The sequence below is a fragment of the Aythya marila genome (assembly GCF_965140915.1).
Source record: "Aythya marila genome assembly, chromosome: 6".
Lineage (NCBI taxonomy): Eukaryota > Metazoa > Chordata > Aves > Anseriformes > Anatidae > Aythya > Aythya marila.
The window spans coordinates 29321034-29337307 of NC_139047.1; the positions used below are offsets into that span (position 1 = coordinate 29321034).

Sequence of the window (16274 nt, forward strand, 5' to 3'; positions counted from 1 at the left end):
TGCAGAAAATAAGTGTATTTTGAGGTAACAAGAGAAAGCTAGGAGACTTTCCAGGACAAATACAGTGGTAGTAGGCTTGCCTCAAAAGGAACTTTCATTAGCAGCAAGGACAACATTTATTTGCCACATATCTAATTAAACATTAGGTGGAGAACATGCTAATGAGCTCTTAAAGGCACCCAGTATCAAATATGCAAACCCACTGGAATTACTTCTACTTTCTGATTTTCTTCTGGACCTCAGGGCCAGGTTCAGCATCCATTCTCTCTGACTGTTGTACAACTCCGGTATGACAAACCTTCCTACAACCAAGGTCCTGTTAATGAGCTAAAGGCACAGGGTGTGAAATAAATCCACGCCTCTAAGACAAATACCACCTATAAATACACACAAAAACATCCACTTTCAGACAAGCCTTTTAAAAATTATTGCAACCTAGCACTTAATGTAAAAGCATACGTAAGGCTGCCAAAAAAGATCACCTAGAGCTCTGAGCAAAATTTAAATGGTCTTCAAACAGTACTGTAGTAGCAGCAGAGGGGAAGAGGCCACATCACTGACGCTACCACAGCTGAATGGATTTCTTTGTGGGTTAGTCATAGCTAGCAAAGATAATAAGGCAGAGACACAGAGGAACAGATTTTCCAATATTATGAAAATATTCATTCCTTTCTACTCACTGGGGGAATGTGCTGGCACACGCATCTTTAAAGGCTAAGTGGGTACAGGAAGCCTTACTCTTTTAAACCTTGTATAACCAGGCTATATGGATTTACCTTAGCAACCGCCAGGATTTGACAGAACTTGCAGAAAACTATTGAAGACATTTTAGCACATTTTTAACACCCGGAGCAATCCACCTTCTTTGTAAGCTACAAGCACAAGGACCCAAGACAGGCTATTCTACTACCGTTTTGTACCTTAGCCTACTGACTTCCACCTGCAGCCCACTGCAGAAGACATAAACCCATAGCTGAGCCATGTGAATGCAGAGTGTAACGGTACCTCTAATCAGGGGCAGCAAAATAAAACCCTTCAGATGTCAGTCGCTCATGTTCATTAGGGCTGGTCTTAAAGAGAAGAGCTGTTCCTACTAACAGCCTGACAAAAGACAGCCTATATTTATTATTTATCTTTACACTATATTTATTCGTTATCATTTCCCTCCGTGCTTCAGGAGGTTACAATATTCCTTCCTACAGCTTCATATCACTCAAGAGCTTTCAGGCTTTATTCCAGCTTAGGCTGCTGTTTTAATGCTAGGAAAAGATGCACCCCACGATTTGGACCCAACACATGACTTAAGGCTTAAGTGTGAAGAGTGCTTTGAAAATCATCTCTGTAGTCCTGTAACATTACTTTGTATGACATAATAATTAGGGATTTAAGAAGCAGTTATTTCGAACAGTTATTTCAGCGTATGGCTTTTGAGCGGTTTTCATTTATTCTTTAAACCTGAGGAAACACCTGATTTTCACAGTAGTCCTGCAACTAAACTTGTTTTCCCATAGGTAAGGTTTCATTTAACCCCTAACCTCTCCTTCATTAACTGCATTGCTCCTGTTCTCCATATGCAAGTTTGCTTTACCTTAAAGACAGCCGAACTCCACCAGTTACTTCAACAATTCCTTAACAACAGCTTCACCACCACCAGACTCTCTGCCTGTCGTTCCGTAAGATTCTTTAGAACTAGAAATACTTTTTCTCTGCTTAGCTAAAAAATCAAAATGATCACCACTTCATGGTTACAGGCTTCTAGCTGCTATGACACTCAGTTCCACACCAGGTACCTAAAACCTGTATACAATGAAATGGGGAGCATCACTGCAAAAAGGGTCTCAAAAAAGCCCACTTGCAAATGAAGTATAAAAGAAGTGTAAGCTTTCTGTGGAAAAGAATTTTTAAATGATATTAAAAAGCTAGGTTCAGAAATTTAGATTCATTTGATGACTTGCTTGGCTCAGCTCTCCGATGTTCTAACAAGCTGCTGAGACAATCTGAAGTAGTAAGGTCATGTTTTCTTCATAATTGTCATAACATCACCTTTGTTTCTCCTGCTCAGCCAGTTTTTGTTTTTTGTTTTTGTTTTTTGTTTGTGTCCTGGTTTCAGTTAGAACAGAATTAATTTTCTTCCTAGTAGCTGGTGGAATGCTGTGTTTTGGCTTAGGATGAGAAGAGTGCTGATAACACCCCGATGTTTTAATTGTTGCAGAGCAGTGCTTATACCAAGCCAAGGACACCTCAGACTTTTGCTCTGTCCTGCCAACAGGCAGGCTGGGGGTGCAGCAAGAGCTGGGAGGGGACAGACCCAGGACAGGTGACCCGAACTAGCCAAAGGGGTATTCCATACCATCTGACGTCATGCTAAACAATATATAGGGGTGGCTAGCCGGGGGGAGGGGGCCGGACTGCTCGGGGTTAAGCTGGGCATCGGTCAGCGGGTGGTGAGCAATTGCATTGTGCATCACTTGTTTGTACATATTATTATTACTTTCCTATTATCACCATTGTAACATTATTGTTATTATTGTTATTATTATTTTGTTATTATTATTTTCCTGTCTTATTAAACTGTCTTTATCTCAACTCACGGGCTTCACTTTCCATTTCTCTCCCCCGTCCCAGAGAGGGAGGGGGGAGGGTGAGCGAACGGCTGCGTGGTGTTTAGCTGCCAGCCGGGTTAAACCATGACAGTTTGTTTTTTTAAATATAATGACTGGCTTAGAAGAGATGCCTATATAGACATTCAGAATAGAATTATAGAATCATTAAGGTTGGAAAAGACCTCCAGGATCACCTGGTCCAACCATCCCCCTACCATCAATGTCACCCACTAATCATGTCCCCAAGCACCACATCCAACCTTTCCTTGAACACCCCCAGGGACGGTGACTCCACCACCTCCCTGGGCAACCCATCCCAATGGCTGACCATGCAGCAACGAAGCCCGATATGTGATTAGAACAGCAAAATATGGAAGTCAATTCCGGTGCCAATAACCCCCCAGGGAAAAAAAAAAAAAAAATCTGCAGATTCAGACAAACTACAGGACACTTAATGATCACTCACCTCTTCAACATGCTACATTGATTTTCTGTAGATTCAAAGCTTGTGCAACATGGGCAGAGTCTGACCTTCAGTAAAATGACTCAATCATTTCAGACAGTTGCTTGAGGTTGGTTGAAAAAAGCCACATCAGAAAAAAAAAGGAAGAGGAACTGCGTGAAAGTGTTATCAATGTGACAAAGAAATAGATAAAAGATCCACTGGCCTTCTAAAGGCATGCAAGCCATCTTTGAAATCAGCTGGTTTGACAATTAGTTGGTGGGCAACCTAATAGAAATATTCATCTCATATCTATTATCAGCTGACTATACAAAGATTCCGCATAGCTACAACCATACCTCTCAGACTTCATGAATTTCTACTTAATTTTTACAGATGAAGAATCTGTTCAGGTTTGTTGATTGGATGGGGAAGGACGAGATCTGTTTTAGCCCAGGTCAGTAAAGATTTTCTAAAATATCTAATAAGGAAACAGGTTACAAAGACGTGAGAAAGAACTGGAAGATGGGAAGGAACACGCAAGGTAAAGCATAAACATTGAGTGTATGACAATATGTCAAGTCATACAGTGAAACCACAGCCTTGAAGAGAAGATGTTTGGGGAAAACAGACAAAAGCCATCAGAAGTCTGTATTGAGAAAAAGAGCTTGCCTCTTCCTGAGCACTGCAGAGGACACTCAAACACTTCTCACACACAACAGAAATCCAGCTTAACAACAACAAGAAAAACAACAACCAAGCAAAAGACAACAAAAAACAATATGCAAGACTGTTTTGACTTAACATTGAGAAACAGCTGAATAGAAAGGAACGTTCACTAAAATTTTCATGCTCCAGCTGAAGGCTGCTTCCAGTGGAGAAGCAGCCAGGCTGAGCAGAACAGAAATACGTATGTTGCCTGCATTTTTTCTGAATGCCAAATGAAAAGAGAGCACAACACCATTAGCCTCTCAGTCTTTTTGAGGTGTGGAACACAGGAGGCAGTGCTAATAGCAACAGTTCAGTAGCAGTGACAAAGAAAACATGCTTCAAATTACACAAAAACAGGGAAGGAAGGAGAAAGACACAAGCCCAGATGAAAAGGAAGGTACGACCAAAACCCTGAAACCTCTTACACAACGTCCTGGAGAATTTCTAACACTTCTCCCTGTTTATTTTTTTCCTAAATCAGTTTTACAGCTCAAACACTGGTGTACTATCAAAAAATTTCTTAAATATCAAATTAGGAAATGAAGACCTTAACACAACAATAGCTGGACAACCATCAGCGGTACAGTGAGCCACACCAGCAAGCCAAATGACAGCAGCAGAAGGGGAAAAAAAAGGAAGACAGTTTGCTAATACCATTTGACAAATTTCTTCTTCTATTTGTCAAATGCAAGGATGACAGAGGAGGTCAGTACAAAATCAGCAATGGAAATGTTCTTCACCTGTATTTCTATAGACAGGTCACATTTTTATCCTGAGCAATTAGGCCTGATCCTCATATGATAGGCATGGTGGAAATACTGAGCACTGTAGGGTTCCTGGAGTAATTTCTGCCAAAATACAATGCTGCATCAGCAGCCTTTCTAATAAAATGCCAAATTTTAGTTATTTAGAGAGTGAGGTGGGTGGCATATTTAAAAATACTCTGTAGCTTGTGGAAGGGCAAGAGTCTGCCTTCGTTAAAAAAAAAAAAACCTCTTTGCATAACACACATCCAAAATCAATAGCACAAAATCTGATTTGAATATCAGAAGTTTTTGTAGTGAGTAGGATATTTTTGTCCTAATTAGAATAGGCACAAACACGTATGTTAATAGTACTTCCACAGCACATTTCGGGAGAGGGGAAAGGCCATTACTTTCTTAAATAAAACTGGGGCCACCTGGCCTACTGGAGGGAGCTTTAACCCATATTAACCCCCTAGTAACACAGAATTTTAAGGAATAAAGCCAGTCTTCTAAATTAGGCTGATGTTCAAACAGCCAAAGCCAACACTGCCACTGACAGCAGCAGCTTTACCACCTCCTGAGCTCCTTCCCCAGCTGACACAGGTAAAAGGTGAAGAAGCTGGGGAACGGCTGGTGGGGTTTTCTTAAAAGACCATTTTTTGCTCGATAAGGCTTATAGCTTTCTTTGCTGTAGATGTGGCCACACGCATACCAAGGCCTCAGCACGCAAGGAAGTGCTCTTAGACATGTTTTAAGTAGCTTACACAATATTGGCATTCTTCTGTACCATTTCACAGCGTGCAAGCCATGGAACTGGGACACACGAAAGCTACTATGGCAGGAAACGTATCAAGGTACAAGGACTTTAATATGAGCTGAACAGAAGCTAAACCTGTAACAAGCTGATTTTTATTTTTAAATCAGCCACTACAGACCTCAAAGGAAACTTTAAGAGCACACTCGGGCCTCGTTGTCCTAGTTTCAATAAACAAAGCCAGAGGTTTAAATAGCATCTACTCAAGAGCTAAAGCAAGCGGCAACACGCCTTTTACATCAGGATGGCACTTCATCCACTGCACTCAGCCTCTCGCTACAGTGTGATGAAAATCCCTTCCTCCAGGCCAGGGGCACACTGAATCACCACTGGTGACCCACCAGCGGCAACAGATCCTGAACAGATTGAGCTGAACTTCCAGACCATCAGTTGGTGAGCGCTACTTCCAGGGAACCTCCATCTAAGCTGCTAGCAAGCCTCAATGGAAGCCAGCAGCAAGGCCAAAATCTTAGTCATTTTCCAGTCTGAAAATCTTCCTCGCTCCCCCTTTAACTTACTTGGTGAGAATTCGGATAAAACTGGTGAGATGATAGTCACTGCAGCCTGCTGCTCAAAAGGAATCATGCATAGTCCTATCAGGTTCTCCAGACAGCCCTAAGGAGAGGCAGCAAAGAGAACTCAAAGATTTCACAATATTGAACAACTAGTGCCATAAAGCAGGGGCAGTAAGTGTCCCCAGAAGCCTGAAAGCACTGAGACCTAGGCTCAGAATTAACACGTCAATTTGCTTTGTTATGTGTGTGACCTGGTTTCATTTGTTTTTTACATCATTACAAGGAACGCAGAAGTTCTTGTTTTACTGATTATCCCATTTCTCGAACGTAACTGCCAAACTACTCAAGAAAAAAAATCTGGAGAAGTATTCCAACAAGAACTACTACTACCTAGCAGGAAAGGAGGACAGTTTGTATTCCTCTTTCAAGAGAAGTTACAATATTGAGGCAAAGATTATTTCTGGAACTAGTGTACCAGTAAACTCAATTAGTATCTAAGAAAATGGCTATTAGAAATAAAAACCAATTGTTTTAAAGTATAACCATAAAAATCATTTAATTTGATCACAGGCTCTTAAAATTTGTCTAAATATTCAGAACTGGTCAATTTTTTGTATAGTAAAATAGCCGTTAGCTGCAAGTGCTTTCACTGTATTTTCCTACTTAAGCTTTCTCCTCCTTCATGCTTTTTTTCCCCACTGTAGTAAAAGAAACGTAGCTGCCTAACATGTAAAGATCTTAAGCGCCAACAGAGCGACGCTACATTTCTCCATGCTCCTGGGGGATCAATAGTGTTGCTTGTGAAACTGCATTTCATGAAGGGAAATACAGGGAGGGGAGCTGTTCACGTTAAGAACTTGCAAAGCAAAACAATGTGCCGAGGAACTGATTGAAATGATGCAGCTGTAATTATCCGGTCAAATATGCAGCACAACCCATGCTGACGTCTGAGCGGTAAAGAGAGAGAAGGAGAAGGAACCTCCTTTTCTAATTTAGCTTTATGTCTGTTTAAAGTTCACACCTGATTTCTAAACCTAGAAACTAAACTTACAAACAGGCTGAGCCCTTCAAAAGCCTCTCTCAAACAAGTCATTTTGTTCAGTCCTCCAAATATTTTTTTCCAGACTCTTTCCTGAGCTCTCTAGACCCATGTCCACAACCCCTTCAACAGAGGTACATATTTTAACTTTCCACCTGAAATTCCACCAGCACATGGACTGCAAAAGAGCCCCTTTCCTGCTCATGCTCTTTACTTGCAAGCCTACCTCTAAGATGTCCTCTGCCCAAGCACCAAAAAGGTACCTTGCTTGGACTCCTTGCCTACTTGTGTTTTAAACATCTCCTTACTGCCCAGGGCACAGCCCCCTCATTTTGCAGCCCCTCCTCCTGCCAGAATTATCACTGAACACGCCATGTGTCTACCACTAGCCAAATGCATTTTTGTCAGGACTCTCAGTGTTTCAGGAGGGAGTTTCAGAGCTGTTTCTTCACCTGATTTTGGTTTTACAGTGTGTTAATCGCATTGAAAAGTTTGTATCCGCATCCAGCAAATTATCTTGTACAGAGAACACTGCTGCCAAGCTCCTTTATCACAGGCATTTGCAAAACAAGTATGAAAGTCTCAGTGTTAAGAGTATTTCTGGATTTTTCTAGGCATGAAATACATGGCTGCTTCATTCCTCTTTTTTTTTTTTTTTTTCCTTCCAGGGAGAAGACTCCTTGTCAGGTGGCTCAAATTCTGAGATCAGGTAGACAAAGACACACCAAGATTCATTTTAGGAAAGGTGCATGTATGTGTGTTCATTTTAATGTACAATTCATACCAAAAGCAAAACAGAAAGAAAACTCATCCAGACAGGATGATGATGCTTTAATTGCATCTAGGCAGAAATAGGCAGTTCAAACCAACTTCAGGAAAAGAAAACTATTTGATGGCTCCTGTTACTTGGAGCAATGTCTGAGAAGCCCTCGTAGTGGAAGCATTTCTGTCATGCAGAAACAGCCTTCACACAACAGTGGACTGCAGCAGCGTGGGACTTGGGCTCTACAGTTAGGTCAAGCAAACAGTGTCACTGCTTTTAAGGCAGTCACGTCACCACATTTCAGAATAGAATAAGAAGAGAATGGGATGGTGAAAATTTTCGTCACAGGAACTTCAGGCTAGCATTTTCACTCTTCTTTGTCTACAACATCCAAAATTAAATCAATGCACACGCTGTCTTGAACAGAGCCTATCAAGACAGGCTCATTGAAATTACATAAAAGCATTTTAAGAAGTAAATGATCTGTTCAAAGATTTATTTTCGCTATGAATACCGTATCAAAGGTGCAAATTTACTAAATGAGTTAAGAAAAACACGCGTAACTCCTTCATGCATCCCACCTTGGCAAGTTTTACATCACCACTGAAACGTTTCAAATAGACCATCTACACTCAAACCATGAAGTTGTTTTAACAAAATAGGTCATAACAGCAGAGAAAAATGAAAGTTTGATTACATTGGGTCTCTAATACTTGGAATCATCTTCCAGGTATACCGGATGCACATTACAGCCACATTCTGCAGAGTTCAAGGGCAACTTCCAAAAACGGCCCTGAAGCAACCAACGGAGATTTGTTTTCATTCTGTCAGACACAGCAGTGGGGAGGGAAGGAGAAAAGAACAAATTTTTGCAGCAAGGGAACAGACACACGGAGAGAACAGGGAGGTAAAAAAGAGGAGAGGGATAAGAGAGAGTATTTTAAGCCCAAGAGAACCGCTGCCTGAGTGAATCCACACATACAGCTTTGCACTGCTGGAGGTCTTCTGTAGGAATGGGTGACTCCACTCCACTCCCACGTGTTTCAGACATGAGGACTATCACATAACGGGCTGGAATCCAGAGTGTCCATATCTTGACATGTAACATATCCAATAAACCTCCAGACCACAGAATATGGCAGGATTTGTAATTCACTGCAGCTTGTACCTTCAATGACCACTTCATCAGTAGCTATCTGAAAATGTTTTGATAGGACCTCAAAAGGGGTCATGTAAACTGCTGTGCAACAGTCAGAGTGCTCACGTGGCTCACCTGACTCTTCGGGAAGCAGGGAATGCAACCTTAACAGGTAACAGACAGGAAGCAGCAACAAGCTTCCTCACTCAAATCTCTGACTTCAGAAAGACATTCTAGTTACAAAACTATTCTCAGGAAGCGTAACCAAAAGCAATACACTGTATGGGGAAAACAAAACAAAAAATGGTGACACAAAGAAACAAAACAAACTCCATGATTCAAGGCCAGCAACTGATACAAGTGAAATCAGTTTTTTTCCTAACAGTACGAATCTCCTTCCTTCTTATGTAAGGAAAAAACAAGTCACTAAAACAATCTGCCTGCTACTTGTAACCCACGTAAACCCTTTTGTCTAAAGGACGAGGTCAAAAGAAGTGGTTGATAGCTTTCAAATACTACAGTCTTCTATCAGGAAAGAAAAAGCAGTAAGACAAACACCAGTGAGCTGGGCTAATAATCAAGGTTAAACAGTTTGGAATGCCTGTGGGATGTATGAAGAAATATGCTTAGCTAATAGGAATAACAGGACCTTGTGAGACTCAACGAAGGGCAAGGATCACAGGATTCTTAGCTCATACAAACCATAAATAATAAATCAAATGAATCACATCATTGACTTAAGCTTTCCTTGTGAAAAGGACTTTGCTACTTTGAATCATGGACTTTGCTACTTGGAGCATTCAAAGAGGGAATCCCTGTCCCCTGAACTAATTTTGTCTTCTCCATTCCTTCCTTTGGGTCTCCGTAGTACACAGAACTGCCACATTTTTAGCAGAAGTTCCTGGCAGAAGCAACAACCTGGCTTGAGTGCCTGCATCGTGGCCTTGAAGGAACCACCCAATTAAAACCAACAAGACTTCTTTTTGTTGCAAGGCGAGAACAAAACCCTGCCACTTTGTCTCAAGACAGCTCAACCATCACCCCAGCTTGAGCAGAAGAGTGAGGCTATCCACCTTGATGAAAGTTTGCACGGTCACAAAAAGCAGCTGCCACGCATCTGAGAGGTTGTGCTAGCACTCGTGTCACGAGTTCTAATCACGGCTGTTCCTCCTCCAACGCTGTCCAAATAAAGCTCCTATATCAATAACTAAAGTCTTGCACAGAACTAATAAAAACTGGTAGAAAAGTTTTCTCTCCTTCCCTCTGTGGCTGGGGAGTAACTCACAGTAACTGTCACCAACACACACACACACAAAAACAAACAAAAAAACACAAGAAACTGACAAAAGCACATGGGGTCACAAGTGAGGGAAACCAAGCCACTACCAGAACCGGATCTGAACAATGAAACTTATTTCTCACAGAAGTTACATGCCCTCATGCTCATCCAGGCTGTTCAAGAAATGGAAGCGAGATGCAGTGAAGCCTTCACAGATCCAATAATGTATACCAGTAACAGGAGGCTAAAACAAGAAAACCAGAGGGGTTTGCATGTGCGTGCATACACACAGAGGCAAATACAAAACTCTACTTTTCCTTCTGAAGCATCGCAGACAAAAGTGTTTTTTGCTTTTTGTTTAACTGTTACAACATATGAATTGCAGAGCCGTGTAAATACTAACTCTGCAAAAGCAGAGAAGATTAAAGGACGGCATCATACCACTCCAACCACTTAAGAAATTTCTTAAATTGAAGACACAATAATAGCAGAACTGCTTGATTCGTGGAAGAGTTTCCCCTCATCAGATTCGCAGCTAATTAGCGCTGTGCAGCATGTTCATCTCCTCCAGCAGCTACTCCTGCGTTTCATTACCAAGTGACTGCAGGAGCACTGCTCGGGTTCCAAACGCAGCTAAGCAAGCGAGTTCAGCAGGCACTTTTGGAATAACATGACGTAAATGAAAATACTACCAGAACCTGGCTTTTTGATATTTATCATATCAGATTTCTTTCCACCATCTGCTCAATAGACTATGTCAATGTCAGCAAGTAACCATAAAGTAACGTTTGCTGCTCTATCTCCCTTATCAGTCCCTTTTCACAACAACAAAAACGAATTCTCTCATGAAACACTAAGGCAATCTTCTTTAGCATTCAACCTGCTCAAAATATGAACACTGTGTTCACAAAAGCCTTCAAAACACCTACCACACAGCTAATAATCAAGTTACTACATCAGTGCAGGGCTCTTCACGTCAACAACCTCTGAATTTTAGTAAAATTTGAGAGCCAAGATGGGGAGGAAAACTGCACAATAAGCAAATTTTATTAAAATAGCGAAGCAAACCTGTTAGATGACAGCAGAATATAATGCCAGAAATGTAACCTTGTAAAAATAATAAAAAGAATAAATTAAATTCAGACTGAAATGAATGGTGCTACTAAAATCCTTCATATTACCTCAAGAATAGAAGTTGATGGTGTAACTTTTTGTTTGCTTTTTGTTTAAATCAAGGGAAAGGAATTTGGTTGGAAGGAGATGACAAACTGGAGAGCAATTGCTGTTAATCTAAATCGTTTCAGGAATGCAGAGCACCTCATTATTTTGCCCGATTCTACATCACGAAGCAGATTAAGGATTTTAGATGATCTGCACTCAGTGTTGCTGGCCGCTTCCTAAGTTTTAGGCAGTTCAGTTCCTGGAGCTTAAGCAACCTGATCTTCTTACGCTCGGTATTCAGCCACTTGGTCTTTCAGCATCTTTTCAGTCCAGGCTGTACAAGCTGGCTCCTTCTTAGACAGCAGGATGGATTTACCACCCAGAAAAGGGGCGCGTATATTGTTTAAACCTTATTTGCTGATGGAAAATAAATCCATATTCTACATAGGAGAAAGAAAAAACAGCCTGTACACCTTAAATTAAGGCGAGTAGCCAGTCCTTTCGGTACACATAGCGCTCTGCTTAAGACTAAACTATTCCCTATATTCTCCTGTACAGGTACAGAGCAGGAGGCAGCACTGCAAGTTGCCTTATATGTAATAAAAACACCAGAAAAAAGAAAAGTGATGGATTTTTTACCACTATTAGGCTTGGCACAGCCACCAGTCACTACGTGAACCGCGGGTCCCGCAGTCAGCACGATTTCTCCTGGAGAACTCGGCCATTGCGCGAGATGGAGACAGGAGGAGGCAAATCCCCCCTTCAGCCGAACCCGGACCCAGTGTCCCCAGGCAAAATGGCTCCAAGAGCGACCGACACCAACCAACCGGTTCCTCCTCCGGAGAGCGGCTGTCAGCCCTTTACGAAATGATGAAACTATTTGGGAAGAGCCGCGAGCAGCAAGCCCGCAGCCGGAGGAAAAGGGAAGGGGGGGGGGGGACGGGACACAGCCCCAGCGGGGACGGGCGGCTGAGGGAAAGCGGAGCGGGCACCCCACCGGCACCGCTCCCAGCCCGCAGCATGAAGGGCACGGCGCGTCCCCGGCTCACCGCGGCTCCCAGGGGCTGAGGCGCCCGGCCCCGACCCCGAACTTCATCGCCCTGAGGGGAGGCAACGGGCGCCCTGAGGGGAACCAACGGGCGCCACCAACGCCCCCGGGGCCATCTTCCCTCACTCCCCTCACCCCCCTCACACCCCCACGACCCCCGCGTCGTCCCCCCCTCATCTCCCCCAGCCGCCCCGCCGTGAGGCGCCCCCCGCACCCGCCTCGCCTCACCTCAGCGCCTCGCCCGAGCGCAGCCCCCCGCGGCGGGCGGGGCGTCGGCGCCCATGGGCCCGCGGCCTGAGGGGCGGCCGGGCCGCCTGCAGGAGGGCGCAGGGAGCGTCTGCAAAGTGCCGGGCGCGGAGGGAGAGGGAGGAGGAGGAGGGAGAGCGGCGCGGCGCTGAGGAGAGGGGAGGGGAACGGGGAGGGAGGGGGGGGGAATGCGCGCGCGCACGCCCGCGCCTATGACAGGCTGAGGCACCGCAAGGGAGCGTCTGCAAAGTGCGAGCCCGGCCCGCAGGCGGGAGGGAGGAGGAGGAGGAGGAGGAAGGGGGCGGGAAGGCGCCGCCCCTCAGCGCCCAGCGCTCCGTCAGGGGGCGGCTGCGGGCGGAGGGGGACCCCTGGCGGGCGGTCCCGCTCCTCCTGCCGGCCTCCTGCTGCCTGCCCCGAGGGGGAGAGTGCTCCCGGGCACGCCGTGAGGGGAGGTGGTGGTGGAGGTGGTGGGCTGGCTGCTGCCACAGCGGGGTAAAGCGGCTGTGGGGGCGATGGCCACATTCGCGCTCCTCTGAGGGTTGAATTTGGGGATGCGCGCACACAGCAGCTGATGTGGCGCCCATCCGTCACTTTTGGGTTCGACGTGATGTATTACTGAAGTAACTTACCCAGAAAATAACCGCACGAGTCCCCCAGCAGAGCCCTTTCCAAAGGCAGCAGTAGGAACTGACAGCTCAGGAGCTCACAGCTCGCTGAGGTGATTCCGCGTACAGGGTGAGGAAGTCACGGCGATTCCACAGCGTTTGTGTCTGACACGGCCGAACGGCAAAGCCTGGCAGAGATGAGCACGCCAAGCACATCCATGAGGGAAGTGAGAGCCGCAGGGCTGAGAGTGCTGCCTGCCCAGGGAACCGCGCTGAGGAAAGGACGGCTCCTGGGAGCGCAGAGGCAAGAGGCCGAGGGAAGACAGCAGAGATCCCCACAGCATTAAAGCATTAAGAGCACCCAACCATCAGCTGGCGTTTACCCGTTGGTTCCTGACTGCAGTGTGTAGCAAGTAGGCCACCACTTATGAAGAGTTAGCTCTCTCAGGCCTGTTCTACACTCAGCAAGAAAGTCACGGTTAAATCTTCACCCATACACTTGCTCATTCTTTGCCTACAGGAAAAGAGCGTGTGTGTGGGGGTGAAAGCACAAGGAGAGGCTGATTAGGACCATTAAGGCCAATTAATGCAATCAGGGCCCTGATGCTGGCATCTCGTCTTGCCTGTTTGCATCGCTGAGTCACAAGCTCTCTCCACCTCCAGGACGCTGCCTGCTAATCCCCCCCACCGCTGGGTGCTGCGAGGAACAATGTGGAAGTGCTACACGGGAATTTAGGGTGCCTCCAAAGGGCACCTATGTGTTCAAGGAGTAGCCAGAAGTGTGCTTCCCGGGGGCTGTCACACTCCGCCATGTAGCTCTGCACGTGCTTCCTGAGTGTCACCACAGGTACATCTGCAGTGCCTGCAAACAAGCACATCCCATGAGCCCACGTTCAGTGGTTGAAGAAGACAAATTAGTAAGTCTGTTGCGTTTGTGGGAACGCTTAAGCTTTGCATAAGGCTGGGACTGAGGGTCTCAGCTATACCTCTTGTTCATGGAGGTCTTTCAGCTTACTGATTAGCCGAGGGCTCAGACTGTGTTAAGAAGTCACAGATTTGTGAAGTCCTGATTGTGAACTGTGAACACAACACAGCAGGACAGAAGTAATCCTTAAAAGACATTGAGGGGACAATTTAAGGAATGTTTACATTATGAGACCAATTATTTTGTACTTCTCTATACCGATTTTGGGGAAATTCTGATTATGGAACAACACCGGATGTTAACCTAAAATGTAAATGCACAGAATTTACCGGTGCTAACTCCAGAATTGCTTCAAGTCAGCATTCGACTCGTAACAAGAGTATAAAGCATAACAAGAGGCAAGGTGTAATGATATTACAGCATACATATGTTATTGTAAAATTTAGTTTTCCTTTCCTAATAGCAAAATCATAAAATACCTATTATTAGAGAATATACATATACAAAATATGTTTTTTATATAGAAATCTCTTTCTTCTGAGGTCGACTACCTCTAATGTCCCTGCCTTGGTTCTGGTTGAAAGCCCATACATGTCTCAGGTAAATGGGCACAGCGTTCCATCACGTAATGCTTTTTGGATGAACAAAGCAATAAAGCACTTGGGATGGAACGAGAGAGAACCTACATTATGATCTGCATCTCCTTCCAAGTCCTATTGTTTGGACTCTGGAAGGTCTCCATACTTTCTCTACAGGGTTTCTTACCTTCTTTTATAAACCCCACACGTTATCTGTTAGCTTTGCAGATACCAGGTGGACTCTGCTGGTAGGCCAAGTGCTGTGTTATTAATGTTGAATGTGACTTCAATAGAATGAAAAAGAAGGGAAAGAAGAAGGAAAAACTGACTAAAGTTTGAAACAAAGAGAAAATGAAAGACCTTCCTGAAAAGCATGTTTCTCTCTTCATTGTCAAGCACAGTAGCTGTGTCCTGAGGCTTCCAACATAAGCTTTTAAAGCTTTCTGAGGTCTCTCCCTCAGCTTTATTCATACAAATGCGTTTAACACAAAATGACTCCAACCTCTATGCTAGAGATCAGAAACCTTGTGTGGTCTTATTCAAGAATGCATATTGCTTTTTTTTTTTTTTTTTTTTTTGTCTGATTGCACCTTTCTCAGGGTCTCATCTGTGTTTCAGATTTTTTTTTTTGAAGTGCAATGCAAAATAATTTTGAAGCTCTGTATTTTTCATATTCAACAAGACTAGTATTCTGATCACAAACTGAAATCTTGAAGAATCACCCTCTCTTTCATTCCTCATTCACAATTCAAGGTTGCTAAAGGATAACCTCGATTTAACTCTGATTAAATATCGAAAGAGTAGGAAATGGGAAATGTTCCTGTCCTTTGCCCACAATCAGGTAAAGCCCCTGTTTTTAAAGCAGTTAAGACTTTGCAGTTAGACTTTAGCTGTATCCTTCCCACATAATTTTTATGGATATGAAAAAATCCTATTTTTAAAGGTATTATAAACTCTGCCCATCACAAAAGACCAAACCCATTAATTATTTGACCCTCACCTTCGAAGGTTTTCTTCTGTCCCTCGTTCATAAATGTAACAACTAGGTTATACGATGTTCTGTCACCGGAAAACTGATCAGTATTCCAACAGATCTTCCCATTACCACAGGCATTGTAAATATAAATTGTATTTGTACAAACATTTCCATTAACTTTGCATTAAGTTATCAAACAGGAAATAAACCATTGCTTTTCGGTACCAAAACGGACATTTCCAATCGGTATGTAATGTCTGCAAAAAGTATATTAAGCAGCGCCGTGTTTGCAGGAAAATTGAGATTTTTTTCAGAGATCACAGTGGCATCTCAGTGCAAAGTGGCATGTAATTGGAAAAATTCATAGGCACAGTCTAAATTTGATAGATCTGATTGATTCTCCGGTGTCTCATGCTCTTCATAGTAATTAGTAAGAATGGTCGTATTTTACACCCACCTTGCACAGGTTTGAATGACTTCTCAAGGTGCAAGAGATACTCTGTGTTCTCATTTGAATGCAAACTGAAATTGCACCGTGATTTATTTTAGAGACTTCATTGGACCCGGAGGAATTAGAGATTTTACTGAGCAAACAAGTCACTGGCCGCTCAAGGAGATTTGCCAGAGGGACTGTGCAGCAGATACACGGTCAAGGCAGAAACGGAGTAAAACTGAGAAGGAACAA

The 16274-nt window shown here is 43.8% G+C and overlaps 1 protein-coding gene across 3 annotated transcripts in view; it reads right to left on the bottom strand.

Moving 5' to 3' along the window:
• The window catches only part of MGAT5 (alpha-1,6-mannosylglycoprotein 6-beta-N-acetylglucosaminyltransferase), a 116781-nt gene extending 104127 nt beyond the window's left edge, over positions 1-12654 (bottom strand). For all 3 annotated transcript variants that reach the window (XM_082763171.1, XM_082763173.1, XM_082763172.1), the window contains exon 1: positions 12488-12654. The gene's annotated coding sequence lies outside the window, so the exon portion shown is untranslated. The remainder of the gene's footprint in view (positions 1-12487) is intronic.
• Positions 12655-16274: the final 3620 nt, after the last annotated feature.